Source organism: Triturus cristatus, chromosome 8 (assembly GCF_964204655.1).
Source record: "Triturus cristatus chromosome 8, aTriCri1.1, whole genome shotgun sequence".
Classification (NCBI taxonomy): Eukaryota; Metazoa; Chordata; class Amphibia; order Caudata; family Salamandridae; genus Triturus; species Triturus cristatus.
This window is the reverse complement of record NC_140591.1, coordinates 936,028,034-936,042,894: the sequence shown is the minus strand read 5'-3', so window position 1 is coordinate 936,042,894 and position 14,861 is coordinate 936,028,034. Positions and strand designations below refer to the sequence as shown.

The window sequence follows — 14,861 nt, the reverse complement described above, 5'->3', positions numbered from 1 at the left end:
CTATTAAAGAGGTGCAGGTGGGGGGGTTAGTGGACTATAATCCTACTGGATACCAGCTTGGGATGTTACCCTGGCTCTTACCCACTTATTAGATGGGAGAGGGGAAACGTGCGAATTTCGATATACAGCCAGGCCCCCTCCCAACTATCCCTCTCCATGCTCCTGCCCGATGGGCGGGTAGTAGACCATCAAGGGTGAGAGGGGTAAGGGAGGGTTATCTGGGTCCACAGGCGCCCCCATCATGGGCAGTCCCCTACAGGGCAGCGATGTTCTTGTATTCCACTTGACCCGCCTGTTGAGGTCGCTAGTGGGTTGGGGCGGGGAGGGAAGTATGGATACCGGCACGATTGGGGTGCTGTTGTGGGAGGTAGGGGGTGTAATGTGGGATTTGTTTGAATCGTTGGGGGGAGGGAGGGGGGTGAGGGAGAAATCTGCAACCGTTAAGGCAATTACGAATGATGGTGGTCACAGGGCTTATTGTACATATTCACATGGAGTGGGGAAAGCACATGGGGTTTGGCCACAAGGCTGTAATTCATTGGGCATTTCTAGTGAAATACGCACGCTTACCCAGCTCTCACCAAATTGAAACTCCTGACCTGGAATGTTAGAGGGCTGGGGGACCCCCGTAAACGACGTCAGATCCTCGCATACCTTGACCGGCACCATGTCAGTATAGCGCTCCTCCAGGAAACACACATGGCCCCTGGGGATAACCCGACGTTTGGAAGTAAATGGGCCTCGGAACGAGTATTCTCGTCCTATTCCACGTATGCCAGGGGCACCGTGATCCTTATCAAATTGGACACTCCGTTTGTATGTGCTGGATATAAGAGGAGTAGGGATGGGCGGAGTTGTATGCTGTGGGGCACGCTGGGCACGCAGTCTGTTGTGATTGTAAATTGCTATGGTCCTAACGTTGACCACCCCGATTTTTTACACTCACTCTGGGGACAGATTGCGGGGGTGGGAGCCACCCATGTCTTATGGGCGGGGAATTTTAATACGGTCAGTGACCCCCGGATAGACAGATCAGGGATGCTCCCGCACCATCACACCCGTAGTCAGGCGGCGCTGGCCGGGCTCCTCACGCATGAGGGGCTTACTGACCTCTGGCGCTATACCCACCCGGCTGGTAGGGAGGGTACTTATTACTCGACGGTGCATGCAGCCTGGTCGAGACTGGATTACTGGCTGGGTTCTAGGGGGTTGTGTCACTGGGTTTGTGCGGTGGAACACCTTGCCCGTACTTTTTCCTGATCATTCGCCTGTGTGCCTCACATTGGAGATATCGAACCTTATAACACTCCTAGAAACTGGAGACTGGCTCCTGGGGCTCTCCTTGACGAAATGTTTAAAACTGAGCTAGAGGAGGAGATAGTGGGCACGCTATGGGAGGCCCTTATGGTCACCATCCGGGGCACCTGTATTGCAAAGAGCTTTGGAGTCTTGCGGGACTTGCGACGACGCCTTCGCATGCTTGAGGATCAACTTAAAGTGCTGGAGATGGATCTTTGGCGTAGTGACTCGGGTGAGGGGAGGGCTAAACTGCGTGATACCATTACAGATTACACTGCCACGGCTGAGAGCGAAGCTCGGTTTCGGGGGAAATATGTTACCGCCCGACGATATGGTGAGGGAGGCAGGCCGGGGCGTGCTCTGGCTCATGACATCAGGAGACCACGTTACACCAATTACGTGCTTGAAATTGAGGATGCTCAGGGGGATAGACACAGGGATGGCTTGGAGATCTTGAATACCTTTACCACCTTCTATGAATCATTGTATTCGTCTAAAGGGGTTAATACAAATGACTTTGCTGCATTCTTTGGGGACATCACCTTGGGGTATCTAAGCGGGCGGCAGAGGGAGTTCCTAGCTACCCCATTTACGCTAGAAGAGGTTCGGGACGCCATTGCCCAGCTGCCGGCGGGGAAGGCGCCCGGATCCGATGGACTGCCGGCAGACTTCTATAAATTATATATGGAACATCTAGCACTGGTATTGCTGGAGGTCTACGCGGAGGCGCTGGAGGCGCAGGAATTGCCCGCCACGATGAGGGAGGCCCTTATTATATCTCTGTTGAAGCCCGGGAAGCCCCCTGCTAAGTGCGATTCCTACAGGCCCCTGTCGTTAATCAACGTGGATATCAAAATCTTAACTAAAATGATAGCGAATAGATTAAATCTCCTCATGGATAAGCTGGTATTGCCAGACCATGCAGGGTTCATCCCGGGGAGGGCGACATCTCACAACTTGCGCACCCTCTTCTCCATCATGCATCAGGTGGCTCCGCACCTCCCTTTGGCCGCTATTTTCTTGGACGCCACTAAGGCGTTCGACTCGATTGAGTGGGACTATCGCCACGCGGTCCTACGCAACATGGGGTTCCCAGTGGGTTTCTCTGCTTTAATACGGCTGCTATATACCGCGCCGGTAGCTAAGGTGATGGTGAATGGTCATACCTCTGCCGCCATCGCGCTCTCCCGGGGCACCAGACAAGGGTGCCCGTTGTCGCCTCTGTTATTCGCGTTGGCGATCGAACCACTGGCGGCACGGGTGCGACAGTATCATCGGGACAAGGCGCTTATCTGCCCTATGCGGCCCATCCTTATTTCACTTTACGCGGATGACATGACTCTCTATGTAAAGGATCCAGAGACAAATTTAAATCCGCTTCTGCGGGAGTTTGTGCGTTTTTGGGGGGCTCTCGGGTATCCACATTAATTGGGCTAAATCCCAGATATTCCTCCTTACTGCGGCCGTCTCGCGCTTCCGGGCTGACTTCCCGTTGGAGTGGTGCGACTCCACCGTGAAGTACCTAGGGGTATATGTTTCTGCGGACCGGGAGGAACTCATGAGAGACAACTATGGGCGAGCGATTGAAGCTCTGAACGACACTATTACTCGATGGATTGCCCTGCCACTGTCCCTTGCGGACAGAGTATCCCTGATAAAAATGGTCATCCTGCCGAAAATGCTGTACTACGTCACGAACATCCCCTATCGCCCGGGTAGAGTTTTCTTCGCTACCCTACGCACTGAAATCTTGCGGCTGGTGTGGGGAGGGAAGCAGGCCCGTATCAGATGGGAGGTCCTGGCTCGTCCTTATGCGGCGGGTGGACTAGACCTACCAAATTTTGAACTGTATTATCAGTGTGCCCAGGCCCATTATGCGCACTACTGGACAAACGGCCCGCGGTACACGGCGCATGTTGCCACAGAACATTGGCTTGCGGACCCCGTGCCGTTAGATGGGGCAGTATGGCGGCACACGTCTCGGCGGGACCGTAGTCCCGATACTGTGGAATGTACGAGCCGTGCCTGGGAGTGGATCACAAAATGAACGGGTATGCCTTTGTTGTACTCCCCGCTGCTCCCGCTCGTGTACCACCCCCTCATACCGCTTTTGCAGGAGGGAATTTTCACCAGATTGAAGCACCACAGGGGGCTGAATGCATGGGGAGACTTGTATAGGGACAGCAGATTCATCACTTTGCAGCAGCTTTGTGCCGATCCTCCCCCCACCACCATGGAAACCTTCCTGTACATTCGGCTCCGAGCCGGAGTTCAGGCCGTCACGCCTGACTATCCGTTAGAACCGGCGACGTCGCCCCAGCTGCATGCGGTGCTGCGGGCTACTACTGCCTCTCATCTGGTGTCGGCCCTATACCGTTCAATATACTCGGGGTCGGAGTACGCGCAATGTACTGCTCGTGGCAAGTGGGAGGAGGAGTTGGGGCCGCCGTTGACCAACCGTGACTGGTTACTTAGCTGCAGGCAGACAGAGCGGGTTGCGGCTAGTAGTAGGCTTCGTGTCACACACTATAAATTCATTCAACGCTATTACTACACCCCTGTGAAGCTGCATCGGTTTGGACTACGGGAGGATACTAAGTGCGATCGGTGCGGGGCCGAGGGGCCGGACATGCTGCATCTGGCGTGGACTTGCCCCTCTGTACATGCGTTCTGGTCTCTGGTGTTTGTCGCAGTGGGGAAGATGATTGCTGCCCCCCTGCCACCGTCCCCGCTAATGGGTATTTTGGGTTGTACGGAGAACATGTCGGCTCCTCATAGGAAATTCGGCTCATTTTGTCTTCTCCTTGCCAAGCGCAGGGTGGCCTGCAGATGGGGGAGAGGACGTGCCCCTAAGGTCAAGAGCTGGCTGGAGGACCTGATGCGTTGGCAGGATGAATTAACTCTGTATGCGGACCTCCTGCCGGCCGCTTCCAGGCCCAAGGACATATGGGACCCTCTGAGGGGTTACCTGCTTCAGAATCCTCAGACACATGTTGGCACTGATGTTTCTACTTCCTGAGATGGCCGTGCGCTGGGGGCATCTAGGGTGCGACGGGGGAGCGCGGCGGCTCTGCTGCTGAGTCTCTTCTGCCGGTGCGGGGTGTGTGGGTCTCTGGGGCCTAATATTGATTTTGCAAGGGGTGACAGGTGGGGCTGTGAAGGTGCCGGGAGGCGTCTCTGCGGAGGCGCGGGCCGCGGGGTGGCGACACCTTGTCTGTTGGGTGGGGCCCTTGGTGAGTGCGTTATAGTGGGGGTCATGCTTTCGTATATATGTACTAGCGGAGCCCCTTCCTATTGTTACCATACTATTTCCCTTTTTCTACTACTGTGAAACCATTGAGTGTGCTGGGTTGCCTCTCGTGTTGCCTAGGGTTAACGTGACTATATGTTTTTTCACGCGGCCGGCCCAGGTGGGTTGTAGGCGGCATGCTGTGTTAATATTACAAAATGTGATGACTCCTGACTATCATACATTGCTGCCGGCCCCGACGGGGTTGTAGGCGAAAGACAGCTGTGTCACAATGGGTGTTTTTTTTTAATTTCAATAAAGGTTTAAAAAAAAAAAAAAAAAGATTTTCTTAGAACAATCTTAGTTCACGTAAAACTCAGTGTAGGTAAACATCAATGGCTGATTAATAAACACTTTTTCAGTCTTAAAAAAAGAAGAAAAAAAAATTAGCCAGAATTTTTCCTGCTTTGTTTTTGCCACCGTAAAGTTTTGAACTAGACTTTAGTAAATATAAAGAAGCATTGTCAGTGGACTTCTTATTAAATTGCAATTTGGCATCAATAAGAGCAGTTAGGCTTTCTTTAGAGTGAGTGGTATAATATAGGTGTTGTAATTTTTTGATGTCGTGTAATAGGTCATTGGTAAATTTGCATGCATTTTTTTGTTTCTTGGCGGTGAAATTAATAATAAAATCTCTAGCTGACGCCTTAAAAGCATCCCATAAAGTTGAAACTGATATGGAGTCATTTTGGTTTATTGCAAAGTACTCATTGGAGAAATCATTAAAAGAAGCGGTGAAAACTGGATCTAGTAGAAGGGAGTTATTAAATCGCCATCTTCTGGGGGTGTTGACTTTAGGCCGTATGTCAAGATCAATTAAAATAGGAGCGTGGTCCGGCATTAGAATGGTGCCAATTTCTGCATTCATGAGAGGCTGTAAAATGCTATGGGATACAAAAATATAATCTATTCTTGACTGAGTGTGGTGCATTGGGGAATAAAAAGTGTACTCTCTAGTAGTAGGGTTACACAAACGTCAAGCATCATGAAGTTTATGTTGAGTAATGGCATTAAGAAAAGATTTGTGGGAATTATTGGAAATAAAGTTAACTTTGGAATTCCTGTCAATAAACGGATCAAAGACTTGATTGCAATCACCAGCAAGTATAAAATTATCTTCAATATAATGAGTAATTTGCTTTGCCATCTCAAACCAGAAGGATGCATCACTACCAGTGGGAGCATATACATTAAAAAGAGACTAAAACATTTAACCACTGACCTTCAGTATCTGACTGTTGCGATATAAATTTAATCGGTAATGTTTTATGGCAAAGTATCATTACCCCATTGTGGTTACCATCTCCTTGGGAAAAGTAAATCCCCCCCCCCCACCCATCCCTTTTTTAATTTCAAGGATTCGTCCTCCGTTAGATGCGTTTCTTGCAAAAATACTATATCGGCGCTTAATTTAGCTAGGTGGGATAATACTCTCTCCCTTTTGATAGGGCAATTCAATCCCTTAACATTCCATGAGATGAGTTTTAACGGCATAATCTATCATAAAAAGACTGAAATAATAGCATGAAGCAAAAGTCCAATATAATAGAGATAAAGAAGAAAATAAAGATAGGAAAAAAGTTAAAAAATGAGAAGATGCAGTGAAATAAGGTCAGGCTGAAAGGGAGAAGTGAGATAGATGTTTTAAGCCAAAGGAAAAAGCCAGACCCAAAAATACATGGTAGAAGGAACCTACAGAACCAGTATCTGAGAAATGAGAAGATAGTAAAATAAGTGCATGTGAAAATGAATATAGAAATAGAAGTATAGGTGTACATGGCATTGAAGGCATGGATGACATCAATCAGGCAATAGACCAGGAAGAACATAAGAACCCAAAAAACAAAAGATACGGTATAGATAAAGATCAAAAGGTCATTAGCAATGATAATCAAGTAGAGATAATGGAACGAGAATAGGAACAAAATAAGGACATCATAAGAAAAACGGATTTAAGAATACATGAAGACAAATGAGAAAACAAAAAGAAAAACATACCTACAAACAAGGAAGATTGAGGAGGGGAGGGGTGGAACCACTTGGAGTAGGCAAAACATCTGGGAGAGGCACAACGGAACCAGGAGGCAAGCGAGCCCCAACGCTGAGTGAACTGTGAAAGTGAAGAATAAAAAATGAATAACCAAATGATAACTTAAACAATGAACAAAGGAACAAGAAAAGAGATCAAATGTGATCCAGAGATATCAGCAACAACCTTGACATAAACATCTTAGCAAAGGAAAGATAATATACATGCATCAGTAACAGCATACAATCTTACAGTAAACAAGATGATAAATGTTTATAAGAAATAATCAAGGAGAACCATTGTGAGGCAGCATCGAAGCTCCAGAAGCATCCATATGATCCATTTTGTGCGAATTAATGAAACTTTGTAAACGTATTGGGTCTTCATATGTGGTGGTTCTATTATTGTACGTGACTTTGAATAAACATGGGTGGAAAAGACCATATCTGGCTCCCATTGAACGAAGATCAGATCTCCTGTTTAAGAAGGCTTTACGTCTGGCCGCGGTGGCTCTAGCGTAATCCTGAGCAAAAAACAGTGGTGAAACAGACCAAGAAATTCGCGGAGTAGATTTAACTGCAGCCAAAACTTTTAACAAGTCAGTGTATTCTAGAAAATAAAGAATAACTCCTCTTGGCTTCAGTGTGGGTGAGGTACCTGATGGAGAGTGGCCCAATCTGTGTGCGCATTGTATATTCAGCATAGTGTCTTCTGGGAGATGTAAGATTTTGGGGAGGAATGATTTAAAGAAGGTGATTGGGTCAGAACCTTCTGCCCCTTCCTGTAGACCATAAATACGCATGTTAATCCTTCTATTTCGATTTTCAAGCTCATCGACCTGTTTGGTAAGTGATGTCACTTGAGATTGAAGAACAGTTACACTTTTAGTGGTCTCTTTGACTGAAGAAACATTTTGCTCCACAACAGTAAGCCTTGTATCGAGTTGAGACCAGCTATCCGATAAGGATTGTAACTTGGAATTTGTTTCCTCAACAAAGGGTCTAAGCGCTCTTATTTGTTGCAATAGTAGCTCCATAGAGACTGGCGAGGTTGATTTAGGTGTCGATGGCGGATCTTTCTTTAGATGCTTTACATTAGATTTTCCGGGTAATGCCTGAGCAGAATCCATTGTTGTATTATTGCTCCCTTCTGAGAGGGAACCAGAATCCTCCAGCTTGGCGAGTTTAGAAATTTTGGGGGAATTTTTGATATAGGAGTGCTTTTGTTTGGGTGTTGTAAGGAAGGATCCTTTTATCCTTCCCATTAATCCAAAAACAATGTTGAAGGAGCCTAGAAGATATTCTAAAAAGTCCCAAAGGATGCACAATAAATTCAATTGCGATAAAAGTCCAATGAGAGGTAAAGCTGTGACACCTTCAAGCTGACAAAACAAGTGTGCTATGGTGCAAAAACAATTGAGGCCTTTGGTTTCATGAGATAAAGGAGCCGCAATTTTTAAAAAAACATTTCATTTGGTGGGGAGACATTTCCTGTTATATAAGATGAATTCCAGGCATTTATCTTTCACAGAGTCCCACAAAATGGCGGCGATGTCTACATCACTTCAGGACTTATTTTTTTTTTCTTTTTCGTTTAAAAAAAAAAAAACCAGAAACAATGATGTAAAACTGGTTACATGACCTGTTCTGGCACACCAATATCTGATAATGTCATTAGTAAGCCGCTATTTCGTTATTAGAGGTCGTATGAGTTAAAGCTTCATTAGCGGCTGTCATAGGGGGAAAATCGCGGTGTTTTAAGATTCAGAATGGCGGCCGCGATATCGCCGCGTCTGCGAGGCAGAGAGAACTTCAAATGTCAACATACCCAGGCATTTCCAAAATGTGCCGGCGGTCACATTTTCTTCCCCAAGCCTTCCGACGTATATTCCTTTGATTTTCGTGCACGTCGAGGAGAGGAGACGCGGGACCGCTGCTCCGGTCCGGAGAGCCACAGGAGAACGCCGCCATACCCAACGGGCTCCAAGCCACACTCCCCATAAGGTAATCTTTTTAATCTGACATTTACAATCAAAATTGGTGCTAAGGAGTGAACGAACAATCCTAAACAAATTGTATCTGGTTTTTCCAGAACATCTTCTGTCCAGTCTAAAGCCCTGATGAGAATTTCAGAAATGAATTAGGGGATTCGAAACGCGTCGGCGTATACCTTCCTGCTGGGTTCTTTTAAATGAATAGTAATCCAAGGGTAGCATGATATTTAACTAAGATAGCACATTGGATTCGTAAATGTTTAACCAGTAGTGCAACAACCCTCGTACTATGCATACAAAATGATGTAATGTGAAATGATGAAGTGGTTGTTGTTGTTTATGGTTTAAATATTGACTGGCATGTTCTTGTATTGAAATGTTTTTTTACATGTTGTATACATTTGCTTTGATGCACATTGTGTGTTTTGTTGATTTTTGAAAATGGATATAGTTTTGGTGTGTCTTTTAGACAGGCATCTCGTAATACTGTCATAATTAGCAAAATGGATGTTTCAAAAAACTGTAATTAAATTCTCAGACCATTCAAAATAGATTAAGTTCTTAGTCTGTTTATTAATTGAAACAACATTGTTAAATAGCAGGTCATGCCCATTCTCTCTTCTCTATAAAAAGTTTACAAGGTCCTGCCTGACCCAAGTTGGACCAAACCCCTCTTGCCCTAAAAATTAAATTACCAGATGGCATTACCACTGCAGCTTATGCTATCACTACGTTGCGTACGGTGGTAGAGACATCACGGGTTCCCTATCCATCGGCTCAAGCCGCTGGGCTTGCTGCCCTTATTCAAGCTTGTGAATTGAGTGAAGGGCTGGTTGTCAATATCTATACAGACAGCCAGTAAGCATTCAGGGTCGCGCATAACTTTGGGCGACTGTGGGCAGAGAGAGGGTTTCTTACCTGCCATGGTAACTAAATCAAACACAGGCACCTTATATTGCGGCTTTAGTCTGCTTTAACACTCCCCAAGAAATTGGCAATAATAAAATGTAGCTCCCATAGGAAGGTTACTGATGACGTGGGTAGAGTAAATGCATTTACAGATCAGGTAGCTAAGGAAACGGCCTAAAGTAAAATGAAAAGAATATTTGTTGCAGGTCCAGCTAGGTGGGTTCTTGAGGGGGCTATGTTTGAAAATACAGTTGACAGTGTAAAGGAGATACAAAGCGAAGCCATGATAGAGGAATTAGCAAAATGGCAGGAGAGTACAGCACAGTTAAATGAGGAAGGATGTTGGATTGATAAATCTGGAGAACAGAAATGGATGTTGCCCGATGCATATGTACTTCCTGTGGTTACCATGGCCCATGGTCCAGCCCATATTAGTGCGAAAGGCATTTGTAAATTGCTAGCCCCTGTTTGGCATAATAACATCTCTAGGACAGCTGCACATTTGGCGAAACATTCAATGATCTGTATGACACATAATCCAGGGAAAGGTACCCCTACACCACCTGGTCATTTTGCACCACCTACTTTTCCATTTGAAGTCCTCCAAATGGATTACATTGAATTAGAGATGCAATAATCTTAAGTATGTTTTAGTGGTTACATGTGCGTTCAGTAAATGGGTTGAGGCTTACCCCACTAAAGATAATCCAGCCATTACAACGTCGAAGGTACTCCTTAAAGAGTACTTTCCTTGGTTCGGCTTGCCCTGAATTATCTGAATTGATAACGGGTCTCATTTTAATGGGAAAGTGATTAAATTGATGTGTGAAGGTTTACACATTGAACAGAAATTTCATGCTGCCAATCATCTTAGTCAGCGGGTTTGGTTGAAAAGCACAATGGCACTCTCAAACTGAAATTGGCAAAAATCCAAGAGACAACAGGGTTGAAATGGCCAGATGCTCTGCCGTTAGCTCTTCTGCCAACAAGAACTACAGCCCATTCTAGAACAGTATTGTCACCTTACGAGGTCGTGTTTGTATGCCCGGCAAATGTATGGGGTGTCCCATGTCCTCGTAAATCTTCCAATATTGAATATCCTGTGTTGCTTGATTATCTTGGCCAGTTAACAGAAAGTTTACATTATATTCACCAACAGGTACGGGAATCCCTACCTCCTATACCAGAGGAGCCCAGTCACAACATTCAGCCTGGTGATTTTGTGTTGGTGCGGAACTTCCAGAGGAAGAAAGGATCCCCGCTGGAAAGGCCCTGAACAAGTTCTGTTGGTGACAAGGACGGCTGTAAAGGTTTCTGGTTGTAAAATTGGGTGCCGCCACCCATTGTCGGAGGATTCCTTTGGCGTTGCCATGCGACCAGTGGGTCAAGGAGGGTATTGACGACACCGAATGTGAGCAAGTGCCCAGGTTTTTCCCCTTCAGTGATGTTCAACTGACCTGGACACAAACGGAACAGGAGAACGAGGATATTTTGAACGAGGCTGTCCCACCAGAAACAGGAGTTACCCAGGATCCTTTGTTCATTGATCACACAGTGCCTGGGGCTGCCAGGTACCTTTTGCGTCCTTAGCTGAGGGCTACTGAATCTAAGGAGAAAAAAGATTAGGGACCAACGAATAATTGAAATAAGTGAAAAGTCTGTATTTGCTATGATTTGTTGTTTGAACACTAGTTAGGAAAAAAAGTATACTGTGAAAGTATACCACTTTTATCGACGTGGGATAGATTAGGAGACCAGCTTAGGACAGAGCAAGCTCCACCGCTGGTGCTCAATGGGTGCCAAATTATTGATGGACAATAGGAGCCTGTGCCAGTGAGGCTCTAACGGACTCTGGGAATTTCTATATTTTCTTGCATTTTCCTACTTTGAATTCATTATGCATCCCTTTGGCAGTAAGGTTGCTGAGGAGGAGCAGCCAATGGTTACTGTACAACGTAATATGATGTGGTCAAGGAAAAGTAATATATATGTGTTGTTCTTTTGATTCTGATGATAATAATATAGTGTGGGATGTCATGGGTTTTGGAAAATGCTCAAAGCGTGCCTTTACGCAGTAATGGTAAGGTAAGGACGAAATGAAGAACTGCCCGAGTAATGTATTGTTGGAAACACATAAGAGGGTCTTCGGAGAGGGGACCGCCTGTTACCCCATCCAATATGTCACCAGTCTGTGGACTGCATATCCATTGTCACTCGTAAATTATACATTTACGAGGCCACCTCAGTTTACAGAAGTGAAAGGAGTGTTTGGTTTTGGTTATCCGGGGCCATGTCTATAACATAGAAGGCCACTGTGGATGTGTTATCCTGGTTGTGACAATAATACATATTGTGACAATCTTTATATAGAAAACAGAATGTCACATTGGTGGGGTGGCATTACAAGGAATTGGCAGTCCCCTGAGAGGTCGGTTATTACCCTGCTTGTTGCCCCATTGTGAACAGTACTGATACTTCATTGTATATAAATTGCTCAGGAATAGTGTTGTACAAACATACGGTCCCCTTGGTGAAAAAAAAGGATCCAAGTACTTTCGAAATGAACTCCAGGTATGCTGCAGTGGATTCTGAGGGGCCGATTTATGCACACCCAGTGTTTTTCGTTTTGTCTAATGGGACATATTCCAATGCCCATAATAGTACAGACAATGTAGCTCTCGGAATGGTATTGCCTTTGGGTGTGCCTGTAAATATGCCAAAGACACACAATTGATGGACAGAATGCAGAACAAATCAAAACATTCACCCCCAGTCAAGAGATCTGGGTTAAATCCATCATTCTTTTGCTCACCATGCCACCCCAGTTTAGACCTGGCCATATGCAAATCAGTCTTGACCCTGTGCCTCATGGGAACACTCCAGCCCGAACTGCCAAGCCAGGTCCTCCCTGGACCGGAAACAAGCATCCTAGGTCCCGTTTCGGGGTTTCACCCCTCTTCAGCCAGGATAGCTTGATCCCAGTGGCACAGTGTGCCCAGGACCCACGTCTGGGCATACCTGGCACACTTAGGGCAAGAAAGCAAAAGACACACAATTGATGAACGGAATGCAGAATAAATCAAAACATTCACCCCCAGTCAAGAGATCTGTGTTAAATCCATCATTCTTTTGCTCACCGTGCCACCCCAGTTTAGACCTAGCCATATGCAAACAGTCTTTACCCTGTGCCTCATGGTGAGGAAAAAAACAATGGATTTAGGCCCATATCTCTGAACTGAGGTGAATGTATGACATTGTTCTGCATTCTGTCCAACTGTTGTTTTTGTAAATATGCCAAGCCTAACATACAATGGGTTCAAAGGCATTAACGAAAGAACTCTGAGGGAGTGACCTATATAGAGGTCAATAATTACAGTAATTATATCACCTTTGGATACATCCTTTTTTCTATTTTTACATTGGGTGGTACTTCCATGGCCAGGGGTAAAAAGGCTAGAGAATATTTTGGATGTAAACTGCAAATTCTCTCTAATACTACAGTGGCATCTGTGCGCGACCTCACCACTCTGTTGGAGAGTATGTGGATATATTCGGAACAGACTAGACTAGATAAGCAGTGGACTTTATTCTAGCCAAGAGTGGTGATGTATGCGCGGTAGTTGGTGATCAGTGTGTGGCCGGGGTCAAGAATATGGAAAAGAATATTACAAAACACATTTTAGATATCCTTGAAAATGTCAAGGGATTGGAAAGTGGGAATTGCAGTTGGTCCATTTTCGGCTGTTGGGGCTGGATGCTTGAAAAAGTGATTTATCTTAATGTTCTATTGATGCTTTGCTGTGTTTTCGTTCAGTGTCTTCCCTTTTGCTTTTCCTACTGTACCACTGTTTTCACAACCAAAAAGAAAATATCAATTCATGAAACAAATACCGCTATAATGCTTCAGAAAAATGTTGATGATTTGATGAATATTGATGAGGATCTATTTCAGAATTCATCCCTCCTTGCTGTTTCACTTTCTGGAGTATGGAGTGCTCATAACTGCACCCTGATGTGATAGTCTATTATCGCTTGCAATTTTATTTTTCTTTGTTATAGTTGAAAATGTTTTAGCTCATGCTAAAAGGAGGGTCTGTTAGAATAGACCCATGAATGCTTACTCAGTGCCCTATGTAAGTAAGCATTCGCTGCACCATTTTCTTTTCAGGTGCCATTTTAGGCTGTTCGAAACTGATCTCGTCCATTTCTGCGAAATGCCCCCTCCTAAGTTTTGTTTCTGAAATGTTAGGTTTTGTTTCAGTAATGAGTGAACTGTTCATGTCAGCGCATAGCTTTCTTAGTAGATAGAGTTCCTCTTCCACTTGTCTGGTGGCGGGCCAAGGTGAAACGACCTTGGACTGTGCTTGTTTGTGCAAGATACGAGAACTGAAACCTTTTTTTTTGTATTTCACTGTCCAGCTACATCTGCTTGAAAAATTCCACTGTGGGCGTGTTTTTGCCTGGCTATGAAATGTACATAATGTACCTCTATGCTTGTTGATTTGAGTTCCCTCTGTATCACTCTTCGAGGCTGTGCAGACGGGGCTCCACTTTGAGTGATTCTGAATAAAACATTATTGGTATATTCTCCACTGTTCCTCCGACTCTATATTTGGTATGGAAGGCTGAGAGGTGGTCCGAGGTGACCCTGGTGGCCCCAAGCAGGTCACTTTCTTCACCACCATCACAGACTAGTACAGCCTGAGCTGGAGTTCTGACTTAGCCAGAACCCACTTCAGATCCCAAGGTTAACCCAATTAATACCTTGTTTCCTGTACCACCACTTGTACTTGTGCTAGGGGGAGCAGTTGCCTTAGGGGAAGTGGTGGTAGGAGTAGTTTTCTAGGCTTTTGGACAATGGGCATCTTTTGTCCAATGGGTTTTTACCTTACACAAGTAACAACAAGGTTTATTTTTTCCTTTTCCCTTGTTGGATTGTGTCTCCCCTACATATGCAGGTTTTAGGGGCCCTGATGAAGACTCTTTGTCCTTACCCTTGTCCCCACCCTTATCCTGAGTTTAAGAATCTTGCTTCTTCTGGTCACTCCCATGGTTCTGATTTTTCTGCTTCACCCTGCTTCTGACCCATTTATCTGCCTTCTTGCCCAATTCTTGGGGAGAAGTCACTTCTGAATCTACCAGGTACTGATGCAATAGCTGATTCTGGCAATTGTTAAGGATCTGCTCTCTCATAATCAAATTGTACAATCCATCAAAATCATACACTTTGCTGTCAAGCAACCAACCATCCAGAACCTTGATAGCACTATCCACAAAGTCTACCCAGTCCTGATTCTGTGTCTTCTGGGTGTCTCTGAACTTAATCCTGTACTGTTCAGTGG

At 45.4% G+C, this 14,861-nt stretch overlaps 1 long non-coding RNA gene across 1 annotated transcript in view; it reads left to right on the top strand.

The window, feature by feature from the left end:
- LOC146805276 (uncharacterized) overlaps positions 1-14,109 on the top strand; it is a 36,794-nt gene extending 22,685 nt beyond the window's left edge. Inside the window, exon 2 of the long non-coding RNA XR_014967824.1 lies at positions 10,679-14,109. This is a non-coding gene — a long non-coding RNA (uncharacterized LOC146805276). The remainder of the gene's footprint in view (positions 1-10,678) is intronic.
- Positions 14,110-14,861: the final 752 nt, after the last annotated feature.